Source organism: Miniopterus natalensis, chromosome 8 (genome assembly GCF_054644295.1).
Source record: "Miniopterus natalensis isolate mMinNat1 chromosome 8, mMinNat1.hap1, whole genome shotgun sequence".
Lineage (NCBI taxonomy): Eukaryota > Metazoa > Chordata > Mammalia > Chiroptera > Miniopteridae > Miniopterus > Miniopterus natalensis.
Window position 1 is genome coordinate 57,231,473 of NC_142088.1, and position 21,356 is coordinate 57,252,828.

General features: G+C 40.5%; 1 long non-coding RNA gene across 1 annotated transcript in view; it reads left to right on the top strand.

Annotated features, from left to right (window-relative positions):
* The window catches only part of LOC107531548 (uncharacterized), a 39,781-nt gene that overhangs the window by 6,002 nt on the left and 12,423 nt on the right, over positions 1–21,356 (top strand). The window contains exon 2 of the long non-coding RNA XR_001602636.2: positions 4,149–4,319. This is a non-coding gene — a long non-coding RNA (uncharacterized LOC107531548). The remainder of the gene's footprint in view (positions 1–4,148; positions 4,320–21,356) is intronic.

Below are 21,356 nucleotides of genomic sequence, written 5' to 3' on the forward strand. Positions count from 1 at the left end.
CCAGGTGTGACAAGTCATCTCTTCCTTGCTAACTTTGATGACAACCCGGCAACAAGGTCTTGGTTCTTGGGTTTATACACTGCTTAATGATAGATGTGTCTCTAGCTATCAATATGGGATGGGTGTGGAGTTGCCCCTCTATTCTTGTCTCATCTAGAACCTCCACAATATGTGTGTTAGTTTGGGGGGGAGAGTATGGATAGGGCCACTATATAACCAGTAACCCCCCAGAAAAAAATCATAGGGCTTTGATAGTTGTGTATAAAATCCACTATTAAAGGATCAGGTAGCTCTCACGTGAATTCATATGGGAAGTTGAAAATTGCAGTCAATCAGTCCCTGATCCACCTATGGAAGTACTTTAAGACTTGGCTTATTAAATGACAGTGACCCTATGGATGTCTTCTTGATCTCTCTCTTTAATACCACTCTTTCCCTAAAACCCTTTAGGAGAAGGAGTTGCAGTTCATAAAATCCTTGTTGTACCCAGCAAACTTGGAGGCCTTGACCTTCTGGAGGTAGCTCACCAAGGCTGTCTTTGGTTCAGACATTGCAAGTTTTGCTAAAGTATAATTCTCAAAAGGTTAAAAAATGACTAATACAGCCCGTCTGGCGTGTCTCAGTGGTTGAGCCTCCACCTAGGATCCAGGAGATCACGCTTTGATTCCTGGTCAGGGCACATGCCCGGGTTGCAGGCTCGATCGCCAGTAGGGGGTGTGCAGGAGGCAGCCGATCAATGACTCTCTCATCATTGATGTTTCTATCTCTCTCTCCCTCTCTCTTCCTCTCTCTGAAATCAGTAAAAACATATTTTTTTTTAAATTACCGATACAAACAAAATTAATATGTATCAAATATCTTATTCAACTTATTAGTTATTAAGGGAGAAGTAAGACAGTAAAAGTAACCCAAAGAGCATTTGGGTGGGAGTGTGTGTGTGTGTGTGCGCAATTTAATAAAGAAATACTAGAATAAGATAGTTGGATACAAAACTGGTTCATAAACCATAAACTATAAATTAAGGGCTATCTTTTTCACTGCACAGAAGTTATTCATCTTCCTACCGGACAAAAATCCGTAAGCTAACGTGAGAACTTAAATCAGTAATAAACGCTGAATGCAACTAAGTTCATTTCCTCACATAACTTTTGGGTGGCTTTACCCTTGTGTGGCCCTGAAAGGATGTGCTGCCAACCTTTTCCCCTTATTCCTAGTTTTAAGTAAAATTTGCGGTAGTTCTTGGTGGAAGATGGGCAGCAGTCCTGTGAGTAATGGGGGAAATGGGCATTTGGTGCAGTGCAGTGGTCCTGCCAGAGAACAGCGGCTGGCTTCACCCAAATCAGCGCAACTCACCAAGGTGTGGTTACTTTTTCTCAGAAATTATACATTCTTAGAGTTTAGACTAAGTTTTACCTAAATCCAACAGGCAAGTGGAAGCCAAGAAATGTGTAGTTGAACGTGTTGTAAAAATTGTAATTTGGGAGGAATAGAGAGAAAAACAAATTGAAACTGTGCCTACTTCATCAAGTTGCTTAAGTAACCCAAAGGATTAAAGACATTATTTTTACAAACCCAAATGAAAACCCTAATGACCTTGAAATGAAGCAACTTAAAGAAAATAATTCACATTCCAAGGAGATACTAAAAAATATTAACATGACAGATGGATGAAAAAAACCATGACAAGGCCTAGAAAAATCCAGAAACTAAACATAAATTCCTGGAAAGATGTCAAGTTAACTCTGCTATCTTAAAAGCTCTTCAAATAAATCACTGTACAGCAACCCAAGACTAAGTACAGAGGCCAATGGAGGAAAATAACAGATATTAAATATCCCAGGTTTTTCTATGAGATTATATATTCTGTTTTTCTGAATAGATGAAAACTCTTTCACGGCGCGTCCTATTCTCCTCACTTTTTTCCTTGCAATATATGCAAAAATAAATGGTAAACATAGCAGGGCAAAGCAGTGACAGCTTGTCTCCGCTCCTCTTGGCATCAGCAGGGGCAACTGGAAGGAGAGCTGGCAACTGGAATCATCTGAAGGCCCACTTCCTCACGCGTCCACTCGATGGCTGCCCTCTGTGACCTCAGCTGGGCCCCTAATCCCTACGCCTGAGGGCCTGCTTGGCTTCCTCACAGTGCGGTGGCTGGCTATGAATGGGGAGCATCCCAAGAGGGAGCCAGGTAGAAGCCCTTTGTGACTTACTGCCCTTTGTAACTTAGCTTCAGGAGCCATGCAGCATCACTTTTGCCAAAATTTACTGCTTCAAGGCATATCACTAGATTCCGCTATTCAATGAGAGAAGTGTCAAAGAATCTGAGAACACGTTTTAAAACCACAACAATGATGCCTTGGTGTTCATCTTTTTCCATTCACTATGCTGTGCTTCCTAACAGTGGTGAGAGTGGTGAGACCTCAATCTGGGAACATGTTTTTCAGTTTGGGAAAATTTGATTGGTGTGAAATCTTCCCATACTCTATTTTTTATGTTATTTCTTCACAGTATGCCTACTAGATGTTGGACCTTCTAAATCTATCCCTTAATTTTCGTATATCTTCTCTCCTATTTTCAATCTCTCTCTTTGTTCTAGTTTCAGAGAAATTTCTTCAACTTTATTTTTCAATCCTTTTATCGTATTTTAAAACTTCTGCCAACTTCTTTTTCATTTCTAAGAGCTCTTTTAAGTCCTTTGTTCTGATTTTACGGTAGCTTGTTTTTGTTACACAGATACAGTAATTCCCAGTTCTCTTTGGACATCTATTAATTTAACTTTGTTATAAAAAGTTTACTCATATACAAACTTATAATAATATCCTGATCACCCCTCCTGCCATGTCCTCATCACCTCACTCCTTTGAAGTACTGAAAGGTAAGCAAAGCAAAATCTGTCATGCTGAAAACATGGGGTTCAGTGAGAATCTGTATTCTGAAGCTGAAATCTCAGCCCTTTTCCCCCTCATGTATCAGAAGCCTAGTAGACACATGACCTTGTATTGGTTTTCTTGGGCTTCCATAACGATGTACCCCAAATTGGTTGGCTTAAAATAACACAAACTTATTCTACAGAGGGTAGAAGTCCAAAACCAAGGCTTCCTCCTAGAGAGCTCTGAAGGAGAGTCCATTCCATGCCTCTCTCCTGGCTTCTGGTGGTTGCCAGCAATCCTTGCTATTCCTGGGCTTGTCAATGTGTCAATACAATTTCTGCCTCCATCGTAACCATGGCTTCCTCCCTGTGTGTCTTCTGTTTCCTCTGTTTTCTCTTCTTAGAAAAACAGGACACCAGTCACTGGATTAGGGCTCATCCTGATACAGTATGGCCTCATTATAACCAACTACAAAGACCTTAATTCAAAATAAGGTCACATTCTGGGGTCCCAGGGGTCAGAACTTCAACATATTTTTTTCAGGACATAATTCAACACATAACACTCCCTGTTCTAGGAGACTGGGTGGTGGGCTTCACTGAATTAGTCCAAGCTCCTTCCAGGCCAAACAGCGCTGGTGCCCTGCCTTTCAAGTTTTCTATTTTTTTAAATCTAAATCTCTGGGCAAACATATTCAACAGTACTCTTTTCTGTGACTACTCTCACTCACATTAATATATTTCACCTTGAGTATGTACTTGAAAAAAAACATTAAAGCATTTCCTAGTGTTCCACCCCCAACTCACACAAGTCTTTAAAATGTGCCAATCAGGTTTTTAGTTCATTTTACAGGGATTTAGGAATGTAGTCACTTTCTAGTTTGTCTTTTTAAGCCTAAGCTGAAACTTGAAAGGAAACCAAAGTATAAAGATAACATTTCAATTACTTAGCAAATTACCTATTTTGTTAAGTATCCTTCATTTTCTCACACAAATATGTGGACACACATGTCTTATAATGGATTTCTTTAATGGCAGTCTTTGCCACTCTAGGCCAGGAATTTCGTGTGTGTGCATGAGTACATGGTGGCAGTGGTGGCCTCACAGATTTCACATCTTTCTCTTCATTTTATAATTAAAAGGCAAGTGCCATTGGGTGGGTAGAATTCTGAGAAAATAGCCTTCCAACATGAGCCAAATTTCTACTGCAGCTTTGTGAGTCCTGTGTCTATTGGGAAGTACCAGGTGGCTAAAGTGCTTGACTATATTTCCTCTGCAGATGTCACATCTTGTCACCAGCCACCTCCACCTCCGTGAGAATATCCTGCAGGCATTTGTTCCCTTTGAGCCGACGCCCCTCTCCGAAGAGCCTTGCTGCAGGATAAAACATGCTTCGCACAAAGTCCATTCCTGATTCAGTGAGGGGGCATGAAAAACATTCTTCTCCAAGGTAAATAAATGATCTGAAAAATAAAGGATACAAAGATTTGCATTTTTCCCACTGGCTGCCTCTTATCAAAGCAAAGATTCTTATTGCTGAATCATTAACAACTGATGCTGGGCATTAGTTAATGTACTGAAGAGGAAAAAGGGAGAAATAATAAGTGTTTTGGTCTACAGACACAGGAGCCTTTGCATGCAAGGAAGTAAAAAAGCCTGGAGAAAGATGTAATTTTCTGTATTGCTGCACTCTCTGCCTGGGGCAGTGCAGCCCCTGTCTTTGAACGAGGTCAGGTGCATTGTGCGTGCCCACTGTTTGAAGAGCACTGAAAGATTCCTGGAGGGCGTGTATCCCCAGTAACAAATGGGTCTGTGGGGGTGGAGAAGGGACCCCACACAGGCTGTTTCTTTAATTCCCAAAAGTAGAAACCCTGCAGGCTCTTAACTAGCTGGGCTGGGTTAACACCTGCTCCAAGAAAGAATGTACTAGCTGTCTGGTCACAGGTAGCTGACTTCCTGATGGGCAGGACCGGAGGCCCTTCCATGGGGAATGTCTCTCTCTCCATCACTGGGAAATGGATAGTAGACAACTGTACAATATTTTTCAAGTTGAAAGGGCAGTAGGCACTAACATTCAAAGCACGTAGCAGGAAAAGAAAAAAGCTTGAAAATGTCAAATATGTACATATTTGTAAATTATATACAGTTGTCCATTTTTATATTTCAACATTACGTTTGGATATATAAATATTTTTATTAAGCAGCATAGGGCACTTGATGGAGGAATTAAGGAAATTTGAGATGAGGGGAGGAAATCAATCTGATGATTCATATTTATTGAGGCTTTTGGTGTTTGACCGCCAGAGAATGTGTGATTTGGGGAATACTTTAAGGATATGTCATGGTCCCTGCTTTTAAGCAGTTAGCAGATTATCTTGGTGAACAGGACATATTCACATAACATTTCCAACAAATCAATAAGTACCAACTTGTAAAACATACCACAGTGTTAACAAAAGACATAAATGCTCAGGCTCTGTCAAGTGGAGAAACAATAGGAGTCAATCATGGTAGAGAATGTAGATCTTACTCCTGAGACTTGGTGTTGGAAGAAATGTCACTTGTTTACCATTTCAAATGAATTCATTCAGACTTTTATAATGATCAGAAGGCAGTGAGTTCACCTTTCTGCTCTGAACACATAGCAATGACAGATGAAATATTTAAAAGGCAGGAAGAGAGAGGAAGGGAGGGAAGAAGGAAGAAAGAAAAGAAAGAAAACCAGGAAGATACAGCCAGGCTCAGGTACAAGATAAAACCTCCATGGACCAGACACAAAAGGAAGGTGTAAATTGTGGGTTGTCTGGGCTATGGAAGTAGGCACCGGTGACTGGCAACTTGGTCCCTGTGGGACAAGGGGTTCTAAATGTAAAGGAGACTTGGAGCAGAGCCAGGCTTCCTGTTTGATGCCAGAGGCAGACAGGGCTCTCTACTCTACTGGGACTATGGCTTCAGATGAAGCTGTAAGCCTGGGAAGACAAAGGGAAAAGACTAAGTGCTACGCTGCAGGAACTGAGCCAACTGCCTACACTCTATAAGAGGACCTGCCACATGGTTCAGTGGCCCCTAGGGACAGTGCACCCCCAGTTGAATTGTAAAACCTGGTTCTGGTTTAAGAGTAGAAGGACTGGGTGTGGTAGAGAGAACCACCAAACTGTGAGGGAGGGAAATGTTTGGAGGGGACACTTGAAATGAGTCTGCAAACCAAAATTCCAAAGCATAGGAAGAAGGTCTGATTTCTGGAAGGACAGCCAAGAAACAAAAGACTCAGAAGAACAATTCACTCCAAATGAAATTCATTTTAGAAAACAGTCTGAAAAGATGCCAGCATAAATTTGTTGAGGTTGTTCAAAGACATATATAAAGACATTTATGACTAAAGAAGTAAATTATGGAACAGAACCAGGAAGAAATGAAATGAAAATGAAACAAATTAAATTACTTCCTGAGTTCCCATGTGGCTAGAAGGGCTGGGAATCCAACCTTGGTCATAATCAACTCTTTCACTTATTTGGGGAAGCAACCAAAAATCTCTGAGGCTTCCATAACATTATAAGATGAATGGAAGATCTCTATCATTAGCCCGTCCCGGGCATTGCTAGTATCTTCAGTATCAGGGTCCTACAGTTTCCCATGATGACTTCGTTACTTGAGTTACAGGGGGAGGGGATCATGCATTAGCTGAGAGCCCCCCTGTCTAAGGTTGAGTCTTCCTAGCTTGTGTCCCCTCAGAAGTCATGTCACTGAACAGCATGACAGCAAGGAGGAGGACACTGATTTTACCACTCTCAGAACAGTCCTCTCACTTCTGTGTTTTAAATGCACAGGTGCACAGGCTCTACCCAGAAATTTTGATTCCCTAGATCTGGGTCAGGGCTTAGAAATTAGTGTTTCTAAGGAGCTCCCTTGTGATTCCTGGGCTGCAGACCCAGCAGTTGGTGAGCCCTGATATTGTTTACAGTCCTCATTTTTCAAATGATGAAACCAGGCAGGTCAGAGAGAACAATGCTTCCCAAGGTCACACAGCTAACTGTTGCCAGAATAAAACCCAATCTTTTCTTTAGCTTATTTAGAGTTTAACTCCTTCTTTTTCTAGTTTCTTAGGTAGAAGCTGAAGTCATTGATTTGAGATCTTTGTTTTATTTTAATATACGAGTTTAGCACTACAAATTTCCTCCCAAGTACTGCTTTAGAGGAATTCCAAAAATTATAATATGTTTTGTTTTCATTTTCATTCAAGTCAAAACACTTTCTAATTTCTCTTTGGAATTCTTCTTTGGCCCATGGGTAATGCAGAAGGGTGTTATTTATTTTCCAAATATTTGGAAATTGTCCAAACATCACCCTGTTACTGATTTTTATTTTAATTCCTTTGTGGTCAGAGAACACACTGTGTATGACTTGAATCCTTTTTAATTTATTGACACTAGCTTTATAGCCCAGAATATGGTCTTTCATGGCAAATGTTCTATGTGTCCTTGAGAAGAATGCATATTCTGCTATAGATGGATGGAATGTTCTATATGTGTCCATCAGGCCAAGTGGGTTTGGAGTGGTGGTAAAGTTTTCTTGTTGATTTTCTGCCCACTTGATCTATCAATTATTGAGAGAAGGGTGGTGAAATCTGCAATGATAATTATGTGTTTGTCTATTTCTTCTTGTAGTTCTATCCATTTTGGCTTCATATATTTTGAAGGAAGTTCTGTTATTAGGTGTATAAGTGTTTAAGATTGATATATTTTCTTGTTAAATTAACCCCTTTATCATTAAGAAATGGACATTTAAAAATCTTTGGTAATATTGTTTGTTGTGATATCTACTTTGTCTAATATTAATACAGTCAGATCACTTTCTTTTAACTAATATTGACATGGCATCTCTTTCTACCCTTTTTCTCTTAACCTATTTGTCTTTATTTTTAAAGTGTGTTTTTTTAGAGACAGCATGTAGATGGGTCTTGCTTGTTTTGCCAATCTGATCATCTCTACATTTTAATCAGAATGTTTAGTTTATTTTTATTTAAGGTGATGATAAATATGGTTAGGTTTAAAATCTACCATCTTATTATTTGTTTTCTACTTGTCCCTTTTTCATCTTTTCCTGTCTTCTCTTGGATTATGTTTTATGATCCCACTTTATCTCTTCTGTTCATTTATTTAAATAAATCTTTGTTTCATTTTGTAAGAAGCTTCTTTAGGGTTTATAGTATACATCTTTAACTTACAAAGTCTACCTTGAATTGCTATAATACCATTTCACATTTAAAAACCTTAAAAACATCATAGTTTTATTTTTTTCCCCTTCCAGGCTTTGTGCTGTTGTTCTCATATTTTGTACTTCTATCTGTATTTAAAACCCCAGATTACATTATTAGTTTTTGTCTAAGTAGTCAATTATTTATTAAAGATACATAAATAATAAGAAAAATATTGTATATTTTACCCATGTAGTTACCAATTCTGGGGCTTATCATTCCTTTGTGTAGATGCATATGTCTACCTAGTATCATTTTCCTTCTATCAAAAAGACTTTCCTTAATACCTGTTGTACTGCGGTTCTACTGGTAGTCTACAACTAAATTCTTTCCACCTTTGTATGACTGGGAGGAAAATCCTTTCTTTTTGAAAGGTATTTTTTATCATGTAGAGAATCTTAGGTGGGCAATTTTTCTGTTAGTACTTTAAGAATATTTCTCCACTGTCATTTCACTTGCATTGTTTCCTATGAGAACTCTGTTGTCATCCTCTCCTTGTTCCTTTGTATGTAATACGTCTTTATTGCTTGGCTGTTTCTAAGATTTTATCTTTAGCACAGGTTTTGAGCAGTTTGATTATTATGTATTTAGTGAAGCTCTATTTCTGTTTCTTGTGCTTTTGATTCTTTGAGCTATTTGCATCTGTGGCTTCATAGTTTTCACAAAATTTGGAAAATTTTCATGTATTATCACTCAATATTTTTTCTGTCTCCTCTCAACTACCCCTTCAGGGACTACAATTTCACAAGTATTAGAATGCTTGAACTTTTTCCATAATCCACTGAAACTCTGTTCATTATTTTATTTTCTTTCCTCCTCTGTTTCATTTAGATAATTATTATTCCTATGTATTCAGGTCCATTATTCTTTTCTCCTGTAATGTTTAATCTGCCATTAATTCTACTCAGTATATTTCTCACCTCAAACATTCTAGTTTTCATCTTTAGAAGTTCAATTTGCATCTTTTTTGTATCTTTCCTTTTTCTACTAACAATTTTTAGTCTTTCCTATAGCATTATGAACATGCAGATTATCGTTATAATAACTGATTTAAAGTCCTTGTCAGTAAACTTTACAATATGTGTCAGTTCTGGATTATTTTTTTTCTTCTTCCTCATTATCTCTCTTTGCATGCCTGGTAATTTTTGAATGGGTACCAGAAATTGGAATTTACTTTGTTTGGTGTTGAATATTTTGGTTTTTTAATAAAAATTCTTGAACTTTGCTCTGGGACACAGTTAAGTTACCTGGGAACAGTTTGATCCTATCAGGTTTTGCTTTTAAGCTTTTTTAGGTGAGACCAGAGTGGAGTTTAACCTAGGGTTAACTTTTCCCATGACTAAGACAATACCTTTCTGAATACTTGATTTTCTGGGAATTATGAGGTCTGACTGGTAGGAATAGGCACTATTCCCAGCCCTTTATGATCCTTACTGATTATTCCTGCTAAGATGGTTCTTTTCTCAGCTTCAAGCACTGATCAGTACTAAGCTGAATGCAGGAGGGAAACTTCATCAGATCTTTAGTTTACTCTGTGTCCAGCTGTTTCCTCTCCAGTACGCTGATCTCCCCTGACTCAACTCAAGAGGACTGCCACACTCTGCTGGGGTTCTCCTTCCCTCTTCCAGATCTGGAAACACTTTCTAGGCAATAACCTGGGGCAAGTGCAGGGTTGACCTCATTTGTATACTCTCTCTCAGATGTCACTGGCCTTCACTGTCAGTGTCTTCACAATGCTTGCCTTATGTAATTTGTTGATGTAGTCAGTTGTTTCAGATGGGAGGGTAAATCAGCACCCTGTTATTCCATCTTGACCAGAAGCACAAGTCTCCTCAAATACGTTTTTAAAGTAAAGAAGGAAATTTATATAAAGAAAAGTATCACAAGTTATTTAATATCATGAAAGTGTTTTGGAAATGACTGAAGTTTAGAAAATAATCTGCCCACTACAAAATCGTTCCCGACACAACAGAAGTAACTGAGGCCTACACAGGACAAGAGATGCTGTGAAGTTCATACAATTCCTTTGTGTGAAAAATAAAACAAAATTCATTTCCCTGTCACAATGTACAGCATTCTTGTCAATATGTCACTGTTTCAAGCTATCTCAAACCTGCCAATTAAAAGGAAACATTTCATATTCTTATAAAATATAACTGATCAAATAGTAATGCCTTTGCATTTGAAGCCATAAAGAACAGTCACTGGTTTTATTTATTTGTACCATTATAAAAAGTTTTTTTAACCTCTTTATAGACACTTTAGAGACAAAATTGCTTGTGTGCCTTCTACTGTAATGAAATATGTTTATAGTTCATCTGGAAAGGAAAGTATTGTGTCATGTGAAGTAATAAACTCTGACACTGGCTTAAGGTCACCTCCCTGCTGTTCTGTGAGGAACAGGAGGAAAAGTCAGTTGCCACAGGAAGCATACATCTGATCATTCTTTCTTCATCTGGTCAAGACCTTCAATCCTTTAAGAACCGTAAGTACAATCACGTGGGACCTTCAAGATTTCCAAGAGCCTGTGGAAATATTTTAGATGTTGAAAAGAAATGTATTGGTTCCAAGTATAAAAACAATAATCATAAAGTTAAAACTAGTATTTTTTAAAACGCAATTTGGTAACGTGTGACTACAACTCAACTCATATCTCTGTATGCATTTAATTAAATGTGGGTTGTCAGTTCATTTTAATGTGCTTGATATGATATAAGTGGGGAGTCTACAAGAGTGCTCAGGTCCACTAAGGGTCTTTAAAATGCCAGATATTCAGTTATTGAAAACTCAGAGAAGTAGGCAGTGCTGCTGGTCACCTTTGCTTAGAAATAGTGATGAATTCTACTAAATACACGTTTAATTAAGGTTTTCTTTTTCCATTTTACCAAGTGGGACTGTGGCTTAGGCAATTCCTAATTGCCTTGCATTTTTGTTTGTTAAATCTGCTTTGTCTGTTAAGCCCTGGCCGGTTATGGCTCAGTTGGTTGAGTATTGTCCCATACGCTAAAGGTTGCAGGTTCAATTCCCACTCAGGGCACATACCTAGATTTTGGTTCAGTCCCTAGTTGGGGCACGTGTGAGAGGCAACCACAATAGATGTTTCTCTCTCACATTGATTTCTCTCTCTCTCTCTCCTTCTTCCTCTCTCTAATATCAATAAACATGTCCTTGGGTGAGGATTTAAAACAAAATTGTTTTGTCTGTTAAATCAGAGAAATCTACATACCAACAGAAGTAGGTCTTTTTGCAGTGATCTGTTGCAGACTTGTTAACAGATCTGAATTGCCCATGACTTCTGGAATGCAATAACATTTATATTTCTTAATTTTGCTACACAAAATTAAATTTTCTTTTAACTCTCCTTCCACAAGGCTGATGAGAAGTTTGATTATCAGGGCTTCATTGCCACTCTTGGATCTTACCAGAACCCCAAGCTTATGTCATCCAGGAAAATGGAGGCGTTTTTTCCCCCTTATTTCACAGGCCTTTAAGGATTAAAAAAAAATAGTACTGCTTATAGGCCCTTGAACAATCCTTCACACCCTCACCAAGCTCAGCTAAGGGAAATCTACTGGGGCTCCCAAGTCTATGCTGCTTGGCTCCTAGTTCCACAGCACAGTCTTTCCCATCTGAGGTTCTGCCATCTCTAGAACATTATATTGCTGCCACCTCAATCCTTTGCTTAGTTTCAGGAAAACTAACCACACCTCATGCCCAGGCTTCATTCATCTTCCATCCACAGAGCGGCGATTCCCCATTTGTTCCCATTCAAACAAGGCATCCCATTCCTCAGCTGGACCTAGAGCAGTGTTTCCCGTAGTGGGATCCAAAGAATGTTGGTGGTCCCTGGTAGCGCATCAAATAATCTGCATGTGCTTTAACAGTTTCAGATCCAACAAAGCATCCAAGAAACTTTGTTCCCACCCAGTTCACAAATTGGAAATGTAAGGTTAATTAAGACTTTTAAAGAAAGTGCATAGATCCTTATAACGAACCCAAGCTTACTGAGAAGCCCCTGATCAAATAGATGACAAAGGGAATGAGTTGCGACATAGTCTAAGGAAAGACTAGTATAAGAGATAAATCCTTGGTGGTCTTTTTGGTAACACTGAGCTGTAACTAATGAGAACCCTTCTGAAAGTCTGGAAGATCTCCTGAAGCGATATCATTCAGATTGCTATCATTGTTTTCTTCAACTTCCTCCATAAATAGAGTGCAAAACACTCTCTAGAGTGAAGAAGAATCCTTATTACTCCAGAGGAAGGGTAACACACCTCAGGGCTTTGAGTGTGTAAGGTGAAGAGCCCAGCGTTATGCCACTTAAAGCAGAAACGTTGCTGATGGTAAAGGAAATCACATAATAAAATCTACTCCTTTTAAAAGCTTCCTGTCACTGGTCCTCATGAACATTGTTAGCTATTTTAGGAAAAGCTAGGAAACATTTTTAAGAGAAAAGGATTCATTTAGTTAGTGGGGTAAAAGCTATCTGGTAAAAGCTTAAATTAGCGCCTCTTTTCCCCATGGTAAAGCTCCCCAGTAGCACTCAAATTCAGCCTAGCACATAGAAGCATTAGTATACTCCTTTTCTTCCAGACATTAGGGTAACTAAGAGGATCTGATAAGAATCATAAACTACTTATTAAGAATCATAAACTACTCAGAGCAATGCCATACAACCAAGAAAAATATTTTTTAAACATTGCATGAGCTGCCTCCTCAGTAGTTTCTTAACAAAGCTGCACTGTAGTCAACTCTCTGTAACTGCTTTTGCTTTTTAATCTATACCATGCAATTAACACCTCATTCTGTCCAACTCTGTTCTCTATAGTACCCGACTCTTTAGCACTTTATTTTGGCAGTATAAAATATAGTTAATTATCACACTGTCTCCCCACTAATTGCTATTTGAGATTGTTTTGTTTCCAGCAGTAAATTTTAAACTTTTTGTGAACAAAAAGTGTTGAAACTCTTTGGCATACAATAAAAACTAAACTAGGCCTAAGTACCTTATAGCTACACAAGTATACAATGGATAATTAATTGACTCAAGTTTAAACCACACATTAAAAGTAAACAAAACTGGGCTATTTCTTAGTCCTCCCTCCCCGACAATTAGATATAACCTTAGAGGTACTGCACAATAGATTATTTATTTGTTGTGAAATCATTTTTCTTTTTTTTTGCTTTTAAAAGTCTTTTTTAGAAAACATTGCTCAGGAAAGTACAATGCCCCAGAAAAATGGTGACATCAGAGAAGAGCAAAGGGGCAATGGACTTTCTCGTACAAATGGAATGTTTCAGTTTTAGTTTGAGTTCCTAAATTGGATGGATTAGATTGAAAAAGGTGGAAACATTTCTCAGGCTTGTCTGGAAGAGTTAAGTCTGGGGCAGGTGGGAGACTAAAGATACAAAGAACATGACCCAGGTCAAAGGTCTTCCCAAGAAAGAGGCGCCATCACTCTGCCTGATGAAACCCTCAGTGTCTGTCACCACCTTCAAAGCCCAGAGTGTGTGCGGCCCTATGCAGGCCCTGGTCCTATCTGCTCTGTGATTAGAGACAAGATCACCGAATTGCAGGCAGATGACCTCAGTTGCTGATGGAAACTTGTCAGGCTCACTTTTCATTGTCTTACAATCCTTTTGTGAATAGCCAGAGTTCCCTTCCTTCCCTTCCTGTCTGGTTTGCATCACTGACAAATTCCACTCTTCCTCCTGTGAGAAGGACATTCTTCCTGGGCCCTGCCCACGTGGAAGAGCACATTCCACTTCAAGATGAGCTGGAATGCAGCCTTCATCATAAAACAATTGTAAATGGTTGAGATAAAGCACCAATAAAGCAGCTGGAAGTAGGAGAGGGCGGAAAAAATGTATGCCTCATGGAGCAATACTCCCCATCCATCAGCTGGAAAGGAAAATCTGGGACATGGCTTAAAGTTTTCATTAAAATGCAATAGGGCACCAGGCAGTCGGGCTTGGACCAACAATGAGATATGTTTCTTACATAAACAGCCTCGCTGCGAGCTTCAAAGTTTCTCTCCGACCAAATTCGGTGACGCTGCTTTTTCCTCCCCTCTTTGATTGAACCCGGGCTTTGGGAAGGACAGCGAAGCTAAGCCGAAATGAAATTGCCAAACTTATGGTTTTCAAGTAAATGAGATTTTCTCTAATACTTACCAACTGTCACCAGGTCAGATGGATTTTTCTGCTTGAGGTCTTTTGATGCATTAATTTCCCCGCTCTTACGGTATCCCCCTGAAAGCAACCCCAGCAGCCATAAAAATACAAAAAGAAAATGCAGAGCATAACTGGTGCACAAAGAGACAGTAAGAAATAGAAAGTGAGGAGAAGACAGGAAGAAAGGTCTTTAGACAAGCATGTGGTGTGCTTCGTTTTCAGCTCAGAGCTCAGGAAATGGCATGATGTACTGGGTCTGGGTGGCCTGAACTAGAAATCCTGAAAGATAGCTGCATATTATCTTTTCTTGATTCATCTAGTGCAGTGATTTAAAAAGCAAACAAACAAAAAAAAAACCCTCTTTAAAGCAGCTGACAGTGGAGCTGCCCTGGCTGAGTTCGGGTCCCATGAACAGGGCTTCCTCTCCCCACAGTAGCAGCCCATACACCTTCCACACAGGTACAGGGTTAGAGGCAGAAAAGTCACCACTCTAGAGGGTATTAGTGATCCAGCAAGTGGCAACACAAGGGTTTAATTTCTCTGAATACAGGAGCCTATCATTTAAGAGGGCAAGACATTCTTTCTCTCTTCATGTACCAGTTTCTTAGTTAATCTTGTTCCTTGGGCTAAAAATTAGTATCATGTTAATAGATACCACAAGTCTTGTCATTTACCATCTAACTATCTCATCTTTTTTCCTTCAAGAAACATTTCAACAAATGCTTATTGAATGCCTTTCATGTCCAAGACACTGTCTAGTCATTTAAAAAGTATAGATAGAGTAATAATAATAATAATAATAATAGCAAACACTTACATAGCATTTACTAAGGGCCACACACTGCAGTAATCTCTTTACATATATTAATATGTATTAAGTAATTCAGTTATCTAAACAACACTGTAGGAAAGATATGAATATTATTTCCAACTTACAGATGTGGAAACTGAGGCACATAGAGGTTAAGTAATTTGATCAAAGTCACATATCTAGCAAGTAACAGAACTGAGATTTGAACCCAGGAAGACTCGCTCCTGAATCTGAGCTTTTGGCATATTTGCTTTATGTGTGCTGCCTTTGGGCTTTATCTGTATATGTTCATTCATCCTTTTAGCTATACTGCAAAAGAGAATTTCTTCTGTTCCTGCAGCTTTCAAAGCCCGTCACCCTTTTGGAACTTAATAAAGGACTCTGAACAATGTGTACATGAGAAACACAGATGACTGCAACTTTTCCTCCCAAATCATTCATTGAATACCAATTACAGTGGTACCTCGGTTTTCAAACGTCTCCATTGAGGAACATTTTGGTTTATGGATGCCATAAACCTGGGAGTAAATTCTTCGGTTTCGAATACGCCTCAGAAGTCGAACACGCCCCACAGCTTCCGCTGAGGGCGAGACCCTGAGGCCCAGCTGTCCGCTGAGGATCCCTCGGTTTTCAAACTTTTCAGAACCCGAACTGTCTTCCGGAACAGATGACATTCAGAAACCGAGGGACCACTGTATTTGTTAGATACTTTATGTCACCAATATCATTAATTAAAAATGAATCTTTCTAGGTAGATTTTTAAAAATTAAGACTTTATTTTTTAGAGTCAATTTTTAAAACTGATTTTTTTTTAATCACTGATTTATTTATTTTTTAAAATCATTGCACTAGAGCAGCTTTAGGTTCACAGCAAAATTGAGAGGAAGACACACAAGATTCCTCATATACCCCTTGTCGCCATAGATGCATAGCCTCCAGGGTATCAATAGAAACACTTTTTAATCAATGAAAAAACTGAAGATTAGATGAATTAATTAATTTGTTCACAGACCTATAACTAATAAGGAACAGTTATGACCCATCTCACTTAAAGAGTAAGTCCATGTTTTTAATACTCCCCTAGATTGTCAATATTGGTTAAGATTAGGAGGTGGTCAAAGTTGCTCACTAATGCTTCTGTTTAGTATTATTGGTGCCATGGATCCCTGTCTCCAACTTCCTCCCATTATACTCTTAATGTTCCCTGATGATCCTTACACCTGTGTATATATTTTGCAAAGCATAAATATAACTTTTCACTTATTGACCATCAGTCATCTAAAGCCTGAAAGGTAGACAAAGGGCAAATGCTGCTCTTACTATTTCATATGTCACTAAATGACATGTGGTAGGTTAGGGACTTATGCACTCCAAGCCCTGTGGTTTTCCAGTGAGCTCTGGCCTATTTGGAAGCATCCAAATGTCTGAATATTTATGATCTCTTCCACTTGTCAAAATGCACCACAGCTTTGATGACTTGACTGAAACCAACAGAAAACAGCAAAGACAGGTCACACCAGAAGGCCTGAGCCAGTTATGAAGCTGGACAAGAATAACAAATCTGCCTCATTGTAAGTTGGTTTCCATTTCTCTTTCCTACCAAACCAGCAAATAAGAAAAGTACAAATAACGTACACAAGTATAAGAGCATTCTGAGCCCTAGTTGGTTTGGCTCAGTGGTTAGAGCATTGGCCAGGGGACTGAAGGGTTTGATTCCGGCCACGTGCACGTACCTCAGTTGCGGGCTTGTTTCCCAGGCCTGGTTGGGCGCCTGTGGGAGGCAACCAATCTCCCTCTCCCTCTCCCTCTCCCTCTCCCTCTCCCTCTCCCTCTCCCTCTCCCTCTCCCTCTCCCTCTCCCTCTCCCTCTTCCTCTCCCTCTCCCCCTCCCCCTCCCCCTCTCCCTCTCCCTCTCCCTCTCTCTCTCCCTCTCCCTCTCCCTCTCCTTCTCCCTTTTCCTTCCAATCTGAAAAGCAAGGGAAAAAAATATCCTGGGGTGAGGATTTAAAAAAAAAGAGCAGACTGAATTCCTTCTGTGAAAACCAGTGGTCCAGCTGGCATTAGGACTCTGTGAAGTTGGAGGCCCAGGACTCACAGGCTTGCAGACGTGTTACACAGCAGTGCCCTGGAGCAGGCCAGGTATGCATGTAAGGGCCATCCTATGACCACGTAAGGGGTTTCTTGCTGCCCCAGTCCTACCTCTGAGTTCTATCACTAAATGTGTCACTGGGCCTGCAGCAGGCCTGGCCCTGTCAAACAAAATCATATCATGTGTGTAAGATTAGAAAGTGTTATCCCTTCCAGATGTCACTGGGTGTCTTGTCTGGGCTGGGTGTAAGACTATTTTGGTAGACTATGGCTTTAAACAACATCAGTCCCTAAAAGTCTTTTGGGTTTTCTGGACAGAATGCCTCCTGTCATAGGTGTTCAGTGATTTTCTTACTTAACCTACAGTATTTGAAGATATTTAAAACAAATGCCCACTAATTCTCCTTGATTTTGATGGAACCCTGTAGACCCACATCAAAGAACTTGAATCCTATGTACAGTTAGAGCTCAGACATTACAGTCTCACAGGATGGGCTAGACATCCTCAAAAAGAAATAAGCTAGCCCGACTGGTGTGACTTAGTGGTTGAGCACTGACCCATGAACCAAGAGGTCACTGGTTCAATTCCTGGTAAGGGCACATGCCCCGGGGTTGGGGGCTGGATCCCCAGTAGGGGGCATGCAGAAGGCAGCCAGTCAATGTTTCTCTCTCATAGATGTTTCTATCTCCCTATCCCTTTCCCTGCCTCTCTCTCTCTCAAATCAATAAAGACATATTTAAAAAAAAAAAAAAAAGAAGCAGCAGCAGCAAGGTACAGGAAATGGAAATTGAACCTTTGGAGAAAAATCACCTTGAGGGAAGAAGCCTGTCAAGTGTAAGCAACTAAGCAAGAGGGACTGACACTTCAGTTCTGGGTGGGGGTTAAGATCCTCACATACCTATATACAATCCGTCTCGACCCCAGAATGCCTGGGAGCTCTGTGAAGGATGGGGGTGGGGAATAGAGAGCTTCGTCCATAGAGCCCTACAGCTCTGGTATAGGAAGCCCTTCCGAAACACCTGGTCAGGCAAAGCAGAAAGTGCTTCCCCAGCAGATGGCAGGGAAGACAAGCGATGGCAATTGGCGAGTTCAAGGAAGTCAGGAGCTGCGTGAACAGGAACCTGTGGGCAGCGTGGAGGTCAGTGGTCTCTGGGGCAGGTGGGGCATGGTCAGTGGCATAGTCCCAGCTCCCGGTGGTGGTGTAGATATAGTCTGTCCAGAGAGGAACTGGCATCAATACAGGCAACAGCAAGGGCAATGCCCAAGGGGTGACCAAGCGACAGCAGAAACCTGAAAGTGGTAAACGCAGAAGAGGGGCTGCAAATCTGCAAGCAGTGACCCTGATCATCTGTGAGATGAATCCCTACCTGGAATTTCTGGAATAGTGACTCCATTTTTGATCTTTAAGTCCTAGAGAAGGAGAAAGGAGGAGACTAGGGACACTCGTGTGACACTTATAAGCACATTTAGAGATTCTTGACTACTACGGGAAAGAAGATCATAGGAGGAAATCATACATCTTGTTAGCTGGGCAGGCAGAGGCTCTGGAGCTTTGAGATTTGAATTATTTATACAAATGTGATACACGGACAATCATCACTGTGTGAAGCCTGGGACTTACAAATTACATATCGAACATCTGAATCTTAGTCCAAATGGATGTCCAAGGAAGTGTTAACAGAGCTGTGTTTCCGTAGACAGACCTTTGAGGGGTCTCTTAAATTCATACTCTTCCATCTTTCTTAATTTGTCAAACATTATTTGAATATTGATTGTGTGCCAGACAGTAGGACAAGAGTTGAGAAAACAAAATAAAACATATATATGATATAGCCTCTGACCTCAATACTCTCACAGTTTAGTGGGGAGCTGGCTTATTAAATAATGAACATGCTGATCAGCAGTAAGTGTCACAGGAGAGGTGGGGCTATGTGTACATAGATGCAAAGGAAGGGCCTGGGGAAAGTTAAGGAAGGCAGCACAGTAGACATGCTACACAGGTCTAAAGAGGTGACAGTGCGTTTGATGGAACAACAAATGGAAAGCCACTGGATCTGTGGGAGCAAATGGAGAATGCCCAGCGTGATCTCTAAGGTCCTTCTCTCTGCTCTATAGCCTGGAAGTTTAACTTCTGTGGACTGTATCTTCCCTTGTTCTCTGTCTTTCAGGTTTGAATTGCTAAGAGGAGATGCCTGCAGGACAGGAGGAGAGAGAAGTGTTTATTTCTCCAGCTCCCCCTCTCTGCCCAGCTAGGGTTCAGCAGTAGCTGTGTTCCTCCGTCCAAGGCTACAAAGCCCTCCTAAATTCCAGTGAGAGGAGGGAACAGTTACCAGAAGGGGCAAGTTTTGCAGCTTCCCACTGTTCCTAGCCCCGGGGTAGTTACCTTCCTCTACTGCCCAAACCTCTATAAAAGAGTCTCTTGATCTGTCTTCTATCACCTTTTCCAGTCCACTGGCTCCCCAATGGGACCCTATGTGGTATAGTATTCTGAGCATAGGGGATAGTGTATGCAAAGGAGATGTGAAATGACACAGCTCATTTCAGAAACTGCCACTAGTTCAAATGGCTGGAGGAGGAGCTCAAGAGGCAGAGGCAGGAGCTGCAGCTGGGGAGGCTGTCAGGGGAGCCTCGTGTCCTAGAGCCAGGGGCCCATCCCAAAGGCTGCCAATTATGTATGTGGTTTTTCTGCTGATTTTCTCAGAATTCCTCAGAATCTCATATTATCATGGCCTTAGATAAAAAGCATTGCCCTCTCACTGAATTACAAAATAAAGCTTTCACCCGGCCAGGTGTGGCTCAGCGGTTGAGCATCATCCTAGGACCCAGGTGATAGGGGTTCGATTCCCTGTCAGGGCACATGCCCGGGTTGTGGGCTCGATCAATGACTCTCTCATCATTGATGTTTCTATCTCTCTCTCTCGCCCTTCTTTCCTCTCTCTGAAATCAATAAAGATATATTTAAAACAAAACAAAACAAAACAAAAAAACAACAAAATAAAGCTTTCAAATAACCTGGTTAGGAAGTAATAGAACTCTCTCTGTGCTCTGCTGAGAAGCCCCATGAATTACTCTTAGGATTGAAAACACAGGACAGCCCTAGCCAGTCTTGCTCAGTGGTTAGAGCGTTGGCCGCAGACTGAAGTTCAATTCCTGCCAAGGGCACGTACCTCGGCTTCAGGCTCGATCCCTGACCCGGTTGGCATGCAGGAGGCAACCACTCGATGTCTCTCTCTCTCACCGATGCTTCTCTCTGACTGTGTCTCTCTCTCTCCCTTCTACTCTCTCTGAAAAGCAATGGAAAAAATATCCTCAGGTGAGGATTAAAAAAGAAAAAGAAAACACATGACTTAGTTGAAGGAAGTAAATTTTCCTTCTCAATGTCAAAAATCCTTACACAAATCATCAGCTGCTAGATGATCCAGAATTGACTGCTCCCTAGAATTAAATACAGTTGATAGTCTTCATTCTGTCTTTCCTTTAAGCAACCACTGGATTAGCATGGAAACATGAGCCAAGTAAGAGTGGTGGCAAGCCAGAGAATAACAGGTCTCTCGGTATGTTCTATATTCCTTCTCAAACTGAGGCCTTCATGCTAGCAAGGGAAAGAGGAGACAGTTCTTCTTATTGAGCACAGTACATTTAACATGATAGGATCTTATTGGTGGACTGATTACTCTAAAACAGAGATACTTAGGTAAACTCTACAGCCAGCCCTGAATGAGACAGATGTTGTAAATTGGCTGAACCAACACTCACTCTCGCCCCTTTAACTCTTCTCAATTATCCTGGAAAGTCAGAAAGTTAAATTCACTTTACCCACTTCCCTTGCCGAATGGGTGATGAGACTCTGACCAGCGTAATGTAAGTGGAAGTCTGCTAAGGGGTTTCTGAGAAAGCTTTTGCATTAAAAAAAAACATTTGCAATTGGCGTCATCCCATCTGCCTTTCTTCCTGACTGGGACATGGAAGGGCTATCTGGAGCAGCAGCAGCCGTCTTGTAAGTAGGAGGCAATAACTTTGAGGACAAAAAAGACACCTAGAGACTGGGTCCAAGATGGCATTCCTGAGCAATTAAAAGAGCATCTCTAGATTTCCTGTTATAGTAGATGTTATTTAGCTACTAGTAGCATGTTTAACTAATACACAGGAATCACAGAAAA